Genomic DNA, 14,228 nt, shown 5'->3' on the forward strand with positions numbered 1-14,228 from the left:
TTGCATTGTGGTCTGAACATATGCACGGTATGATCTCGATCTTTTTGTACTTGCTGAGGGCTGATTTGTGTCCCAGGGTGTGGTCTATTCTGGAGAACGTTCCATGTGCAGTGGAGAAGAATGTATATCCTGCTGCTTTAGGATGAAATGTTCTGAATATATCTGTTAAGTCCATCTGGTCCAGTGTGTCATTCAAAGCCATTGTTTCCTTGTTGATTTTTTGATTAGATGATTTGTCCATTGCTGTGAGTGGGGTGTTGAAGTCTCTTACTGTTATGGTATTACTATCGATGAGTTTCTTTATGTTTGTGATTTATTGATTTATATATTTGGGTTCTTCCACATTTGGCACATAAATGTTTACAATTGTTAGGTCTTCTTGGTGGATACACCCCATGATTATGATATAACGCCCTTCTGCATCTCTTGATACAGTCTTTTTTGAAGTCTAGATTGTCTGATATAAGTGTGGCTACTCCAGCTTTCTTTTGTTGACCATTAGCATTATAGATGGTACTCCATCCCCTTATTTTCAATCTGAAGGTGTCTTTAGGTCTAAAGTGGGTCTCTTGTAAACAGCATATAGATGGATCTTGTTTTCTTATCCATTCTGTTACCCTAGGTCTTTTCATTGGACCATTGAGTCCACTGACATTTAGAATGAGTATTGAAAGATATGAATTTATTGCCATTGTGATGCTTGTAGAGTTGGAGTTTCTGGTGGTGTTCTCTGGTCCTTTCTAATCTTTGTTGCTTTTGATATATATATTTTATTTTTATTTTTATTTTTATTTTATCTTTTCTCCCCTCAGAGAGTCCCCCTTAACATTTCTGGCAGGGCTGGTTTAGTGGTCACAAACTCCTTTAATTTTTGTTTGGGAAACTTTTTATCTCTCCTATTTTGAATGACAGCCTTGCTGGATAAAGAATTCTTGGCTGCATATTTTTCTGATTTAACACACTGAATATATCCTGCTACTCCTTTCTGGCCTGCCAAGTTTCTGTGGATAGGTCTGCTGCAAACCTGATCTGTCTTCCCTTGTAGGTTAAGGACCTTCCCTTGCTGCTTTCATGATTCTCTCCTTGCCTGACTATTTTGTGAATTTGACTATGATATGCCTTACTGATGGTCAGTTTTTGTTGAATCTAATGGGAGTCTTCTGTGCTTCTTGGATTTTGATATCTGTGTCTTTCCCCAGGTTAGGAAAGTTTTCTGCTCTGATTTGCTCACATAAACCTTCTACCCCTACTTCTCTCTCTTCCTCTTCTGGTACCCCTATGATTCTGAGGTTGTTCCTTTTTAATGAGTCACTGATTTCTCTAATTCTTTTTTTTTTTTTTTAATTTTTTTTTCTTTTTCTTCTTTCAACGTTTTTATTTTTGGGACAGAGAGAGACAGAGCATGAACGGGGGAGGGGCAGAGAGAGAGGGAGACACAGAATCGGAAACAGGCTCCAGGCTCCGAGCCATCAGCCCAGAGCCTGACGCAGGGCTCGAACTCACGGACCGCGAGATCGTGACCTGGCTGAAGTCGGACGCTTAACCAACTGCGCCACCCAGGCGCCCCTGATTTCTCTAATTCTTAAATCATGCTCTTTTGCCTTAATCTCCCTCCTTTTTTCTGCTTGGTTATTCTCCATAAGTTTGTCCTCTATATCGTTGATTCTCTGTTCTGCCTCATCCATCCTTGCTGCTGCAGCATCCATTCGTGATTGCACCTCAGTTATAGCATTTTTTATTTCATCCTGGCTAGTTTTTACTTTCTTTATCTCTGCAGAAAGGGATTCTAATCTATTTTCGACTCCAGCTAGTATTCTTATTATCGTGATTCTAAATTCTGGTTCAGACATCTTGCTTGTATATGTGTCGGTTAAGTCCCTGTCTGTCGTTTCTTCGTGCTCTTTCTTTTGGGGTGAATTCCTTTGTTTTGTTGTTTTTGAAGGGAGAAAAGGAATTCATGAGGTCGAAAACTTAAAATTAAAAAATATTTAAATTAAAAAATATTAAAATTTAAAAATTAAACACACACACACACACACACACACATCTAATAAATGATGCTAGATCCTAAGTGTGTTTTGGTCTGGGTGTTGAAAGTGGTTTGACAGATTAGAGAAAAAAAGGTGGGGGGAGAAAAAAAAAGGAAATCGTTTGAGAACTTGAAAAAATGAATACACTGAAGTAGACTAAAATGAGATGATGGGAGTAAAATAGAATTTGAAAAACTATACACAAAAGTAAAGAATATAGTAGAAAAAATTAAAGAAAAATATTTTTAATAAAAATTAAAAATAAAAATGAATTTTTTCTTTTTCTGTATTCAAGTAAAAGCAAAGAAACAAAAAAGAGAAAAAAGATTTAAAAAAGAAAAAAATCGTTTGAAAATTTGAAAAAATGAATACACTGTAGTAGACTAAAATAAAATGATGGAAGTAAAATAGAATTTGAAAAAATTTACATGAAAGCAAAAAATATAGTAAAAAATTAAAGAAAAATATTTTTAATAGAAATTGAAAGTAAAAATGAAGTTTTTCTCTTTCTTCATTCAAGAAAAAGAAAAGAAACAAAAGAGAAAAAAAAGAAAAAGAAAAAAGGAAATAGTTTGAAAATTTGAAAGGGTGAATACACTGAAGTAGACTAAAATAAAATGATGGAACTAAAACAGAATTTGAAAAAATTTACACAAAAGTAAAAATATAGTAATAAAAATTAAAGAAAAATATTTTTAATAAAAATTGAAAATAAAAATGAATTTTTTCTCTTTCTGCTGAATTCTGTGGTTCAGGTTGTGCAGATTGTTGTGTTAACCCTCCAATCAGTTTTTCAGGTGTGTAAGATGGTTTAGTGTTGGTCTGGCTGTATTTCATGGACACAAGACACACAAAAAACTTCCATGCTGTTCCACCATCTTGGCTCCTCCCCATGCTTTGATTTGCTTTTCATTCATTATTAATGTGGTGGGTACACTTTAAGGTAATCCCCAAAGATCTAAACCCTGTATAATCCCCTCCCCCTTGAATGGCTGTAACTTTTTTCTGACAACTATAGCAAAAATGAAAGGATTTTGCAGATGTAAGTGAAGTTCTAATCAGTTGACTTTGTGTTCATCAAAACTGGTGGGCCTTACTCAATTAGGTGAACCCTTTAAAAGGGCTGCCTGAAGATGGAGACTCAACAGATTCTCTCTTGATCTCATTCTCTTGCTCTCTTGCTCAGTCTCTCTCTCTCTCTCTTGTTGTGCTACTGACTTTGAAGAAGCAAGCTATCATGAAGTAAAGTTGCAAATAAATGAATTCTACTACCAGTCTGGGAGCCTGGAAGCATATCCTTCCCTATGTGTGGCACAGCCCACCCAACACATTCATTTCAGCCTTGTAAGACCCCAAGCAGAGAACCTAGTTAAGCCATGCCCAGAATTTTGAGTTATGGAAACAGGGATATAATAAATGGGTGTTATTTTAAGCTACTGAATTTGTACTGAGACAATCATTTTTCCATGTATAACTGATCATGATTTTTTCTTCTTTGTAGCCCATTTTTTTGTTAGCATTCTTGTTTTGAAGAATGACTTAATTACTTAAGTCATCAATACATTAAGGCTTTTTCTGTAAGGGCACCATCCCACTTGTCATAAATAATAAACATTCATTGCATTTTTTGGTAAAAGAAGTAAAACTTTAGGTTCTTGTTTCACAAATAAAGTTGGCTCAATTGGTTGTTTTGGGTGATCAGTCAAAGAGACCAAATCCCAGATCTTCATTGGATTCTTCTTACTCTTCTGTTGCTTCAACTTTGGCTGGGGCTGTGGCCACAGGGGCAGCAGCCACAAATGCAGATGGATTAACCAAGAAGGCCTCGACATTTTCAGCAAGTGGGAAGGTATAATCAGTCTCCATAGACAAAGCCAGGACCCATTTGCATCCACTGATGATAGAATAGGGCGCTGATGCAACAGTTGGGTAACCTATCTATAGACATATGCTGGTAACATTGAGGACAACCTCCAGGAAGCGGGAATGCAGTTTCCTCTGTGATGTCAAACACTTCAAAGGTTGCCATTGTCAAACACCTGCTGGATGATCTGCCCAAAGGAGAAGGGGGAGATTTTCAGCATATTCAGCAGTGTGGGTTTGCTGGCTCCCACCTTGTGTCCAGTCTTAATCAGCTGCATTTTAGTGGTGCTCCAGGAGATTTTAGTGGTGATGCCTAGAGCCTGAAAGAAGGAGGTCTTCTCGGGCCATGGCACCAGCATGGGTGGCAGCTGGCACCTTACTGGTCAGCAGAACGTCCTGTTCTCAGTGAGGTCCTCCTTGGTGACACAAAACCCATAATCCTCCCAGATATGAGGCAACAGTTTCTCCTAGAGCTGGGTTGTTCTCCAGATGCCCTTACATGGCCTTGCACGTCACGGTGTTCTTGCCCATCAGCACCACAGCCTGCCCATTGAGGGATATGCGGATCTGCTGCATTGCTTGGAATCTATGTTGTCTGCTCCCACAATGAAGCATTTTGGATGGTCTTAAGTTGGGTTATCTTAAGGAAGTAGTTGGACTTTCAGGTCACTCTGTCTTCCTTGGGCATCATGGTGGTTCATCAGGGATTTCTATGCAGGGTTTAAAGACTATGTCACCCTCGTGAGGATGCCTGGAAAGAACAACAATCATTGCAGTATTATGTGGTCAAATCCATTGGTCTTTCCCACCTGGACTCTACCTTTATTGTGCCACTAGGAAGGCCCATCCTCATCCCAAAGTTACAGGAAGAGTCACATATATTTTAGTCTAGTATCTTTGTGTTTTTGCCATTACATTTAAATTTTTAATCCATCTGAAGAAGGTTCTGGTAAATGATGTGGTGCAGAGAGGTCTGACTTAATTTTTTTCAAATGTACCAATAATATATACTGAAAATTGTTTGCCTTTCTCCTGAATCATATCAAACCAAAAGTTTGATTTTGGTCTTTTCAATACATTATATTAAATCTGCCTGCTATCTCTGAGTCACCTAGGTGGCTCAGTAGGTTAAGCGTCTGACTTCAGCTCAGGTCATGATCTCCCCACTTGTGGGTTTGAGCCCCATTGTCAGCCTTTGTGCTAACAGCTCAGAGCCTGGAGCCTGCTTCAGATTCTGTGTCTCCCTCTCTCTCTGTCCCTTTCCTACTCATGCTCTGTCTTTTTCTCTCAAAAATAAGTAAACATTAATTTTTTTTAATCTGCCAAGTTCTCCTTTAATATAAAACTGTTTTCATTATTAGAACTTTATAATGCATTTGAATATCTAGTAGGGAGAAACACCCCTCGTTTCTCTTCTTTTATAAACTTTCCTCACTATTCTCACACACTTCTTTTTTCATTTTATCTTTAGAATTATTATGTCAAATTCCATTGGCAATTTAATTATATTTGTGGCATGCCAAATTACATTTATAGATTTATACATTTATAGATTAATTGGAGCAAAATTGACATCATAGAAATAATGGTATACTGGACCATATTGTGGTACTCTATGTGTTTTGGTTTTTTGTTTTTTTTTCCACCTGGCCCTAGTCAAGAAAGTTTTCTTCACATAGACTTTTTACATTTCCTGTTGACTTAGCACCAGGGTTTTAAACATTTTCATGTAAAATATATTAATTGTAGGGGTGCCTGGGTGGCTCAGTTGGTTAAGCGTCTGACTCTTGATTCCAGCTCAGGTCATGACCTCGGGGTCATGAAATCTAACCCCACATCGGGCTCCATGCTGGGTGTGGAGCCTGCTTAAGATTCTCTCTCTTTCATTCTCTACCCCTCTCTCAAAAAAATTAATTGTAGTATATTTTTATAATTGTTTATTGCTAGGTTATAGGAAAGATATTTACTTACTTAATTATGCAATCATAAGTTAGCAAAAGTTTGGTGAAAATCATTGAAAGCATTCTATAAGAATCAATTGGCTATATGGAATTTACAGTACAGCGTATTGCATATTTTATTATTATTTGTAAATTCTTTGCTATACTTCTTTGTATAAATAAATTTATAATACTCATATATGTATATGTACAAGTTCTTTCCTAGAGAGCCAGTTGTTTTTTTTTAATATTTATGTATTTTTGCGGGGCGCCTGGGTGGCGCAGTCGGTTAAGCCTCCGACTTCAGCCAGGTCACGATCTCGCGGTCCGTGAGTTCGAGCCCCGCGTCGGGCTCTGGGCTGATGGCTCGGAGCCTGGAGCCTGTTTCCGATTCTGTGTCTCCCTCTCTCTCTGCCCCTCGCCCGTTCATGCTCTGTCTCTCTCTGTCCCCAAAATAAATAAACTTTGAAAAAAAAAATTTTAAATATTTATGTATTTTTGGGAGTGCACAGGCAGGAGAGGGGCACAGAGAGTGGAGACAGAGGCTGTCTGCTGACAGGCTGACAGCAGAAAGCCCTATGTGGGACTTGAACTAATGAACTGAGAGATCATGACCTGAGCCAAACTTGGACAGTCAACTGAGTGAGCCACCCAGGTGCTCCTAGAGAGCCAGTTCTGCTTAAACATTTATCAGCACACCAGTGGTGGTGTGTATGTGCCTGTACTAGTTAGTCTAAGCCAACAAAGGAGTCTGACTCCCTATCAGTTATTGGATCAGGAATAGGCGTATCTAAGCCAGTTTGGGTCAAACAGAAAATGGGTTTTCTGGGAGATTCTGAAAAGAAGCTTTCTTGACCTTTGGTGAGAGCCCCAGAAAGCCAGCTTCTCCTGCTGGTCACAGACAAGGAGGTATATGGTCCCAGGTATTTTGGCAGCCATTCTGTGACCATAAGAACCATCCCTAGGATGGAGCTGAGTCTCTTGACACTAGAACAGGGAAACAGAAAAAAACCTGCTGATGACACCTTTGAAGCCCTGGGTCATCCAACTGTACAGTCTGCCCTATCTCTGTGCTTGTTGTTTGAGCCTGCTCATTTCCTGTTTATGGTATTACTTTTAACTGGGCTTTCTATTAGCCCAAAGCACCCTGCTGATACACGAGGAATGAAGGAGATGAAAAAAGAACCATCCATAGCACATAGTAACTGCTCAATAAATAATAGTATCTCCCCTTCCCTCCACCCAGACCATCCTTCCTTGTACCCAGTGTTCATGTGCATGCCAGCTTTTGCCCCCAGCACTTTCCCTCCTCACTCACAGGCTACAGTGGAAGCTTTCTTTCCTTTACAGACCCAGCTCAAATCCCACCACTTTCATGAAACTTGCCTAGTTCAGAAGGAATTCTGCTTTATGCTCAGCTTGAATGAGCCTCACCACATACTGCTTTCTGTGGATGCTTGTGCTTTCCTGAGTCTGGGTCTCTCTTCTCAGCGACAGCAAAATCCTTTTGGGCCAAGACCATTCTGTATACAACAGTTGGCCTCCTCTATAGTCTGGTTCAACCTCTGGTTCCTTGCAATGTTCAGTCAGTACTTGATGATGAGCCTACTGGCCTATAATCTTTTCTCTCCCTAACTTTTTACAAGCTATGGGCTTCAAGATTCAGCTGAATGAGATTCCTACAATAGCAAGAGGAATGTTATTTTGTTTTGAAGGTCTTTACAAGTATAAGGCATGTCTAAAGTGGCTATAAATAATTTATATTGCCCATAACTCAAGCTGATCAAAATAGACCTCATCACCGTGATGCGGCAAAATCTGGTACAAGCTGCTTTGCTGCTGCCTCCAAACCAATTACACATTTGGAGCAGATGAAAATCTGACTGGATTCCCTCCTGAATCGGATTAATGCCCCATCCACAATCACATTAATCACAATCTGTCCATGATTAGACATCAGATAATCCCATTGGACAAGAGGTGACAACCCAGATTCTATTATCTCATTTTTTATCTATTTTTGGAATTTGCTGGTAACTCTAGCCTTCAGAAGATGTTTTCCAGTGAAAGAGGATCCTATCTGTGTTCTTTTGAAAAATCGTTGCTGGATGGGCTTTGACAATAGCCAAATATTTGGTGTCATTTATAATTCCTAGTTTATTTTAAGGTGACAAAGAGACAAAATAAGACATAAGTCTGTGGTCTTTGAAAAGTCTGTGGTCTGAGAAAAAAAACACACGCATTTAGCGTCTTATGAATGTGTGTTGGAGAGAATAAAAGACATCCTTCAAAACCTTTAAAGGTTATGACAATAGCTTTGTGAAGAGGCATCCTCACATTTGAGGGCATACAATAAATGATTATCCATTTGTTTTAGTATCATAAAAGGCAAGCATCTATGATTGGTAAGGGGGCTGGAAATGGGTCCCAAAGTCTGCAAAACCTAAACACCCACATCTATGCAGTGGGAGGAGCCTATTACAATATTCAGTTTTCCTGCTGGGGAAATAAAATGAAAAATAGGCATCACTAAAGTTCAAGTCAAGCAGATAGCTGACACTTCCTCTAATTTGAATCTAGAAATACTGCTAAAGGAAAATGCTAGGACCACATGAGTCAGGGCAAATATGATTCTATGCCTACATTCTCTGACTTCAGGGCACTGGCCCAGAATAGCACAGCAGAAAAAACCTGAAGTCTACTCCCACCCCAGGAAGATACAATTCGCAATATAGGATTGTTCCCTATGATGCTGGTCTGGATCTGAACCCAGATATATTTTTTCAATATCTTTAGCAAGTAAGTTACAAGGCAGTGATATTCTTTTCCACTTTCCTCAGGATTACATATAGAGATTCTTCCCATTGCCCCATGTAAATGGTTGAGATTGATTGGTCACTATGCACCCCTCTTCCAAATCAGGCTTTCTCCTAGCCTGTCCATTTCTAAGGAGAGAGAGGGGCTGGCCCAAAGTCCACAAGCACATCTTCTTCCTTCACTTCCTCCCACACCTTCCTGACTTGTGTCCCGTTTATTTCCTGCCTTGCTTGATTCATCCATGTGTTCATCTTTCCACAGAACAGCTATGTTCATGCCATTTCCCCATCTGAATTTCTTTACACTACATCAGGATCACAGTTCTCCTTCGCCGAAAGAATGCCATCAGAATTCCTCAGCCTGGCATTTGAGGCTTCCTGCAGTCTAACCCAAACTTCTCTTTCAGTCTTTTGTCATCTGTCTCCTCTGTGACAACCCAGCTACCTGGACCTGCTGTGGATGGTGTCCGCCACTGCCCAAATCATTCCTGACTCCAGGTTCACATTTCCCCCAAAATGCACATGACTCACACACCTCCTTCCTCTCTCTGCAAAACCGTTCCCTCTTCCTTTCTCCTTTTTGGTCTGGAAGAATCATACTCATCCTACAGGGCTCAGATGAGATGCCATGGGCTCCAGGAAGACTTTCCAACCATTCTATTCTAGGTCCCTCCTTTGTGTTCCTGTTATAGTCTAGGTCACGGTGCTGACCCCTAGTCAAAGGTAAACAAAGCCGGACACTAGGTACAGTGGCAAGGACTGATTTTAGTCAGAAATATAGTATAATAACAGGGCAGAGTCCCATGTGCACTGAACTCAACTTTGACTTGTACAGAAGTGACTGTTTTAAAGGGAGAATGAGGGAATAGGGAGGGGAGGGGACGGGGGTTCAGGAGAGTCAGAGAAGTGAAAAAGTACAAAAAGCAGGAAGTAGGGGTTGGTTCAGGAGAAACCCATGTGGGTTTGCTAACTGCTTATCCAAGGTAGGTTCTTCCCTCCCAAAGAGGCTGGGAGACAAGGGCCCTATCTTCAGATGTTGACAGAAACAAACAGTAAATTCTCTTGACAGCCTTGAGTTTTCTTAGGAAGGCATTTAGGGAGTGGTGGGGGGGGTGGGCAGGTAGGGTGGTCCTGTGGATATAGCCTTGAGCTGTCAGAACCCATGTCAGTGTTTTGTTCAAGGTTGAGACGTAGTTGAAAAAGGGCTCAGAGGAGCCCACCTGGAGTTTGGTCAAAGGAGAGACTCTTTGTCACTTACCATTATCTTCCTCTCTTTTCTACCTGTTATCTGTTTCAGTGAAGCACACCCTGTCCATCCAGGGCCCCAGCCTGAAGCCTGGCCCATTTGCAAAAGGCTGGCCTCGCTGCAAAACCACCATCTGATCCTGCTTTGGTGCATCTATTTCTCTTTGGAGCTCAGTCTCTCCCTTTTTCCTTCCCTTCTTATCTTTCTCATTTTACCCACTACCTGGATCTCAGTAAGGGAAGGGATTCGTTCTAAGTGACTAGAAGGGAGGCCCCATGAGGATGTGGGCTGGCAGAAGACAGGAACACCAGTGTGCTGGGCCAGACTGCTCAGAAGCACTCCCAGGCCATGCCAAGGTGGCGAGGGTTCCCCCTTCTGGAAAGATAGGAAATATGCAACTTTTCCCCAAACTGCCAAGCACAACTCCTTCCCCTGGCCTTCTCCCTGAAAATCTAGAGCTGATGGTTCTCCCTGCAGCTGCCTTCAGGGTGTGATTTGGAAAGAAACAAAGCTCCCTTATGTTTTTAAAAAGGGTTCATTTTTCTCATCCTTCTATAATTATCTTATTGATCTCCCAAGGAAAAGAGTGATATAGACCATGGTTTTCTTAATACAGAATGACTTTGACACATGTCCACTGTCCCATCTGGGGCAGACTCAAAAGCACAAGTTTGTAACTAGTCTCATGGACTAGCGAGGGCATGGGTTTGAGTCTCAGTACCACCTCTTACTAGTTGTTTTAACATGTGACAGTTACTGGTTTATTCATTTCTGAGCTGCTGAAAGATGACTATAAAACCTACCTCAATGCCTTAGAGGCAGGGTTGGCTTCATGGACAACCTGGGTGTTAAATGATATGGTCTGCAATACCTTAGCCCAGGACTCAGCCTGCCGCAAGTGCTCAGTGGGCGTCAGGGAAGATAGAAAGGGTTCAGGGGAAGGGAGGGGCCCAGCAGTGCCATTGGGTGGCTGTTTGCTCAAAGGAAGTCAGTGGGAGGCAGGTGATAGAGCCTCAGATGAGAGCACAGGTTTGCCTGTCAGAAGGCCTAGAGTCTTGTCAAGTTTCTTCCTTTTCTCAGGTCTTAGTTGCTTTCTCTGAAGCTTGGTGCCCAACTGCCACACCAAAGCTGAGTTCTCAGAACTGGATGGTGGGTGATGATGTGAATGCTGAGGCCTCTTTTTCCTGTTCTACACATCTCCAACTGCCTTGGGAGAAAAGTAGAGGCCTACGGCCATGGCAGGGCCAGGTGGGCTGGTCCTCAGATGGGCAAGGGTAGAACCCCATCCCCAGGGATGCTAGCAGGAAGAGCCCTGGCTTCCAGCTCCATCTCTGTCACTCACATGCTGGGTGCAAGGTCTCTGGGCTTCGGTTTCCTTTCTGATACTCATGGTAGAGATTAATGCCCTTTTCACTGGCATCAATTTCCTTTGTGTTGGGTGGGCATCATTCCTGTGGCATCCCCTTTGTGAATGATCAGGAAGCAAGATGGTGTAATGATTCCATAAGCAGGATCTGGAGGCAGAGAGGCTTGTTCAAAGGCTCTGCCAGCTTTGTAACCTGGGACAAATTACTTAACCTCTCCAAGCCTCAGTTTCCTCATCTGTGAAGTAGGGATAATTTAAACAATAGTAACTTCTTTCTAGAAATGTGAGTATAAGGGCAGCCATGTGTGTGAAGGGGGCCCCAAGCAAGAGGCCGATATGATAGCTATTATGATGCTGCTGTTGAAGATGTAGGTTATACCCAGTATTCCTCCCCATGTGTGTGATTCCATGGAAACAAGGAGACAAAACATCTTTATGCAGATGAGGGTCTCTTGAGTGGGTAAGATCTGGAAGGCAGTTAGTGGGGAAGGAAGTCCAGTATGTGTGTGCATGTGTGTGCACATATGTGTGCATGTGCATGCATGCATGTGTGTATGTGTGTGCATGTGTGGGCGTGCATGTGTGTGTGCATATATACATGCACATGTGCACATGTGTTCGTGTGTGTGTGTGTGTGTGCATGTGGGGGAGCTGTCTGGGCGCCCCAAGCAGGATCTGTCCTTTCATGGACAGTCAGAGAGAGGATGACCACCTTCTCCAGTGGTCTGTTTCTTCTCTGTCAAACACAGACCTGGAAGAGAGAGGCTCTAAAGGCTCTTCCAGCTTTCCAGTTCTAGACTGTAGAAGAAAAGGAAGAAAAGGAAGGATGGGAGGACTGACTAAGCAAAACTGTAAAATAATAAAAGTGGGTTTTTTGCCAGCTGGTCTGCTTTGGTGACCCACCTCCCAACCCTGGGGCCTTGTGCTTTCCTGCTCCTTCTCTCAGGTCTCGTTCCCAGGGAAAGAGCCACTATCACTGTAGTATGAATGACCACCTGTTATTCTGTTCTTTCTTAAGGATCTTTGCACAGTAAGCTGACCTTTTATTGGAACTGTGAGCAGAGTTTTAGGCAGCAGTGGTGGGGTGAGGAGATTTGGGGAGATGGAATTCAGGGGACTTCTCTGTGCTTCTGAAATCTTCCCAAGAGGAGGGTCACAGCTGGGGCTAGTTTTATGGGATAATGAAGAGCTACGGACCTCAAGCTGCTATTTCTACTAAGGGAAGACAGTGTTCCAGAGCCCAGCAAAGCAGGCATCCAGGTCTCCTGCTTGTGGTAGCCTGGGATGTGCAGAGTGTTGTGGCCCCTGCCTCCCCTAGAAGGGCACCCTGGGAGCCGCCAGGAGGCAGAGAACAAGGGCAGGGCCAGGTCAATGGTGCCCTGTGGCTGTGCCAGGGTAAGAGTTTTCTCTGTTTTCTCTTCTCCCACACTTGCGTTGGTCTCCCAGGGGTGGCTATGACCCAGGAGACCCACATTGAGGGACCCTGAAACAGGTTGCTGGCTTTACAGCTCCAGAGAGGTGAAGGGGGTGAGTGGTAGAACCATACCTCTGTGGGTCTTCAGCGGCCACATTGAAAGAAGCAAGGGAGATGGAACCAGGCAGACCTGGCTTTGAATGTCAGCTCTGACTTACCCTGTGACTGGAAACAGTCATGTCTGCTCAGGAAGCCTCAGTTTCCTTGGGGATTGAATGAGTCTAATATTGCCCATGTCATAACATGATTTGGTAGGCTAATAACAGGGGATTTGCACTTGGTAGGGTCTGAACAAATATTAATTCTTGACTTGGCTTCCTGGCATTCCAGGAGAGGTGACTATTTCTCCCCTCCCCCTAAGATGGCCTCAAAGATTGTTTTTTTCCAGGTGGTGATAAATTTCTCTTCTTGGCAGAAGAGGGTTAAAGTCCAGGCCTAAGATTCTGCTGGAGGCATCCTCTCCTGGTGGCCTTCAAACTTGAGTTATTGACTAGTCACTTGCTCCTGGCCAGATGCTGGAAACCAGGAGAGGCTTAGAGTGGCCTAAGGAGGAAGCTCATGGCCCAGGCACACAGCCTAGCTCACCAATATGCTCACCTCATGCCCCCATTTCAGGACTGCATACCCAGGTACACAGACATCACCTGTATGCAAACTACACTCAAGCCACACTTTTTGATTTTCCACCCCACAGCAGACACACAGAGTAAATGCACAGTGAGATATACAAAGAAATCTTCAGATGATATACACACAGACATATTTAGACCTCTCCTCCACACACAGGCACCCATGCAGGAAAGACACAGCATACACAGAGGCTCCCAACACAAAGATATAGCCATAATGATAATTATCACAGTTAACACGTATTGCACACTTAGTATAAGTCAAGTGTCGTTCTAAGCCTTTTCCAGAGAATCGTTTAATTCTTACAATAGTAGAGATAGCTACTATTTTATTCCCCATTTTACACATGAGGAAACTGAGGGACAGAGAAGTAAAATAAGATGCATTAGGTCACAGAGTAGCCTGGTGAGGATACAAGCGCAGATTGCCCTTCCCCTGGCTCCTCAACGCCATTTATTTACAAAAACATATTCAAACGCATCATCCTCCTCATCCCCGACCTGCTCCGTACACACCCAGGGTGAGCGCCCTTTGTGGGAGCTAGTAGCCAAAGACGCAAGAAATGGCTTGTCAGCAGAGCGATCGAATCTTCTGTGCGGAAGAACCAGACTGGTGACAAGATGTTTCAAAGGTAGTGGCGGTGATCGAAAGCCTTGCGGGACGACGGGACTGCCGGCGTGAAGCACTAGACACAGCTCGGGGGCGGCGGGTGGGCGCTCTCTGGCTGTGCGTGGACCATTGTCAAGTAGCGAGTTTGGTGTGTATGGAGGGCCTAGCACGAACTCTCCGCAAAGTCTCTCCCTGCACCCTTGGCTGCACCCCTTTCCCAGAGAGCAACCGAGAGCTTGAGGCCAAACAGACAG

The 14,228-nt window shown here is 42.8% G+C and overlaps 1 pseudogene; it reads right to left on the reverse strand.

Annotated features, from left to right (window-relative positions):
• Positions 1-3,661: 3,661 nt before the first annotated feature.
• On the reverse strand, positions 3,662-4,581 carry LOC115517125 (annotated as a pseudogene).
• Between the last annotated feature and the right edge of the window lie 9,647 nt (positions 4,582-14,228).

This window comes from Lynx canadensis, chromosome B3, assembly GCF_007474595.2.
Source record: "Lynx canadensis isolate LIC74 chromosome B3, mLynCan4.pri.v2, whole genome shotgun sequence".
NCBI classification, from domain to species: Eukaryota; Metazoa; Chordata; class Mammalia; order Carnivora; family Felidae; genus Lynx; species Lynx canadensis.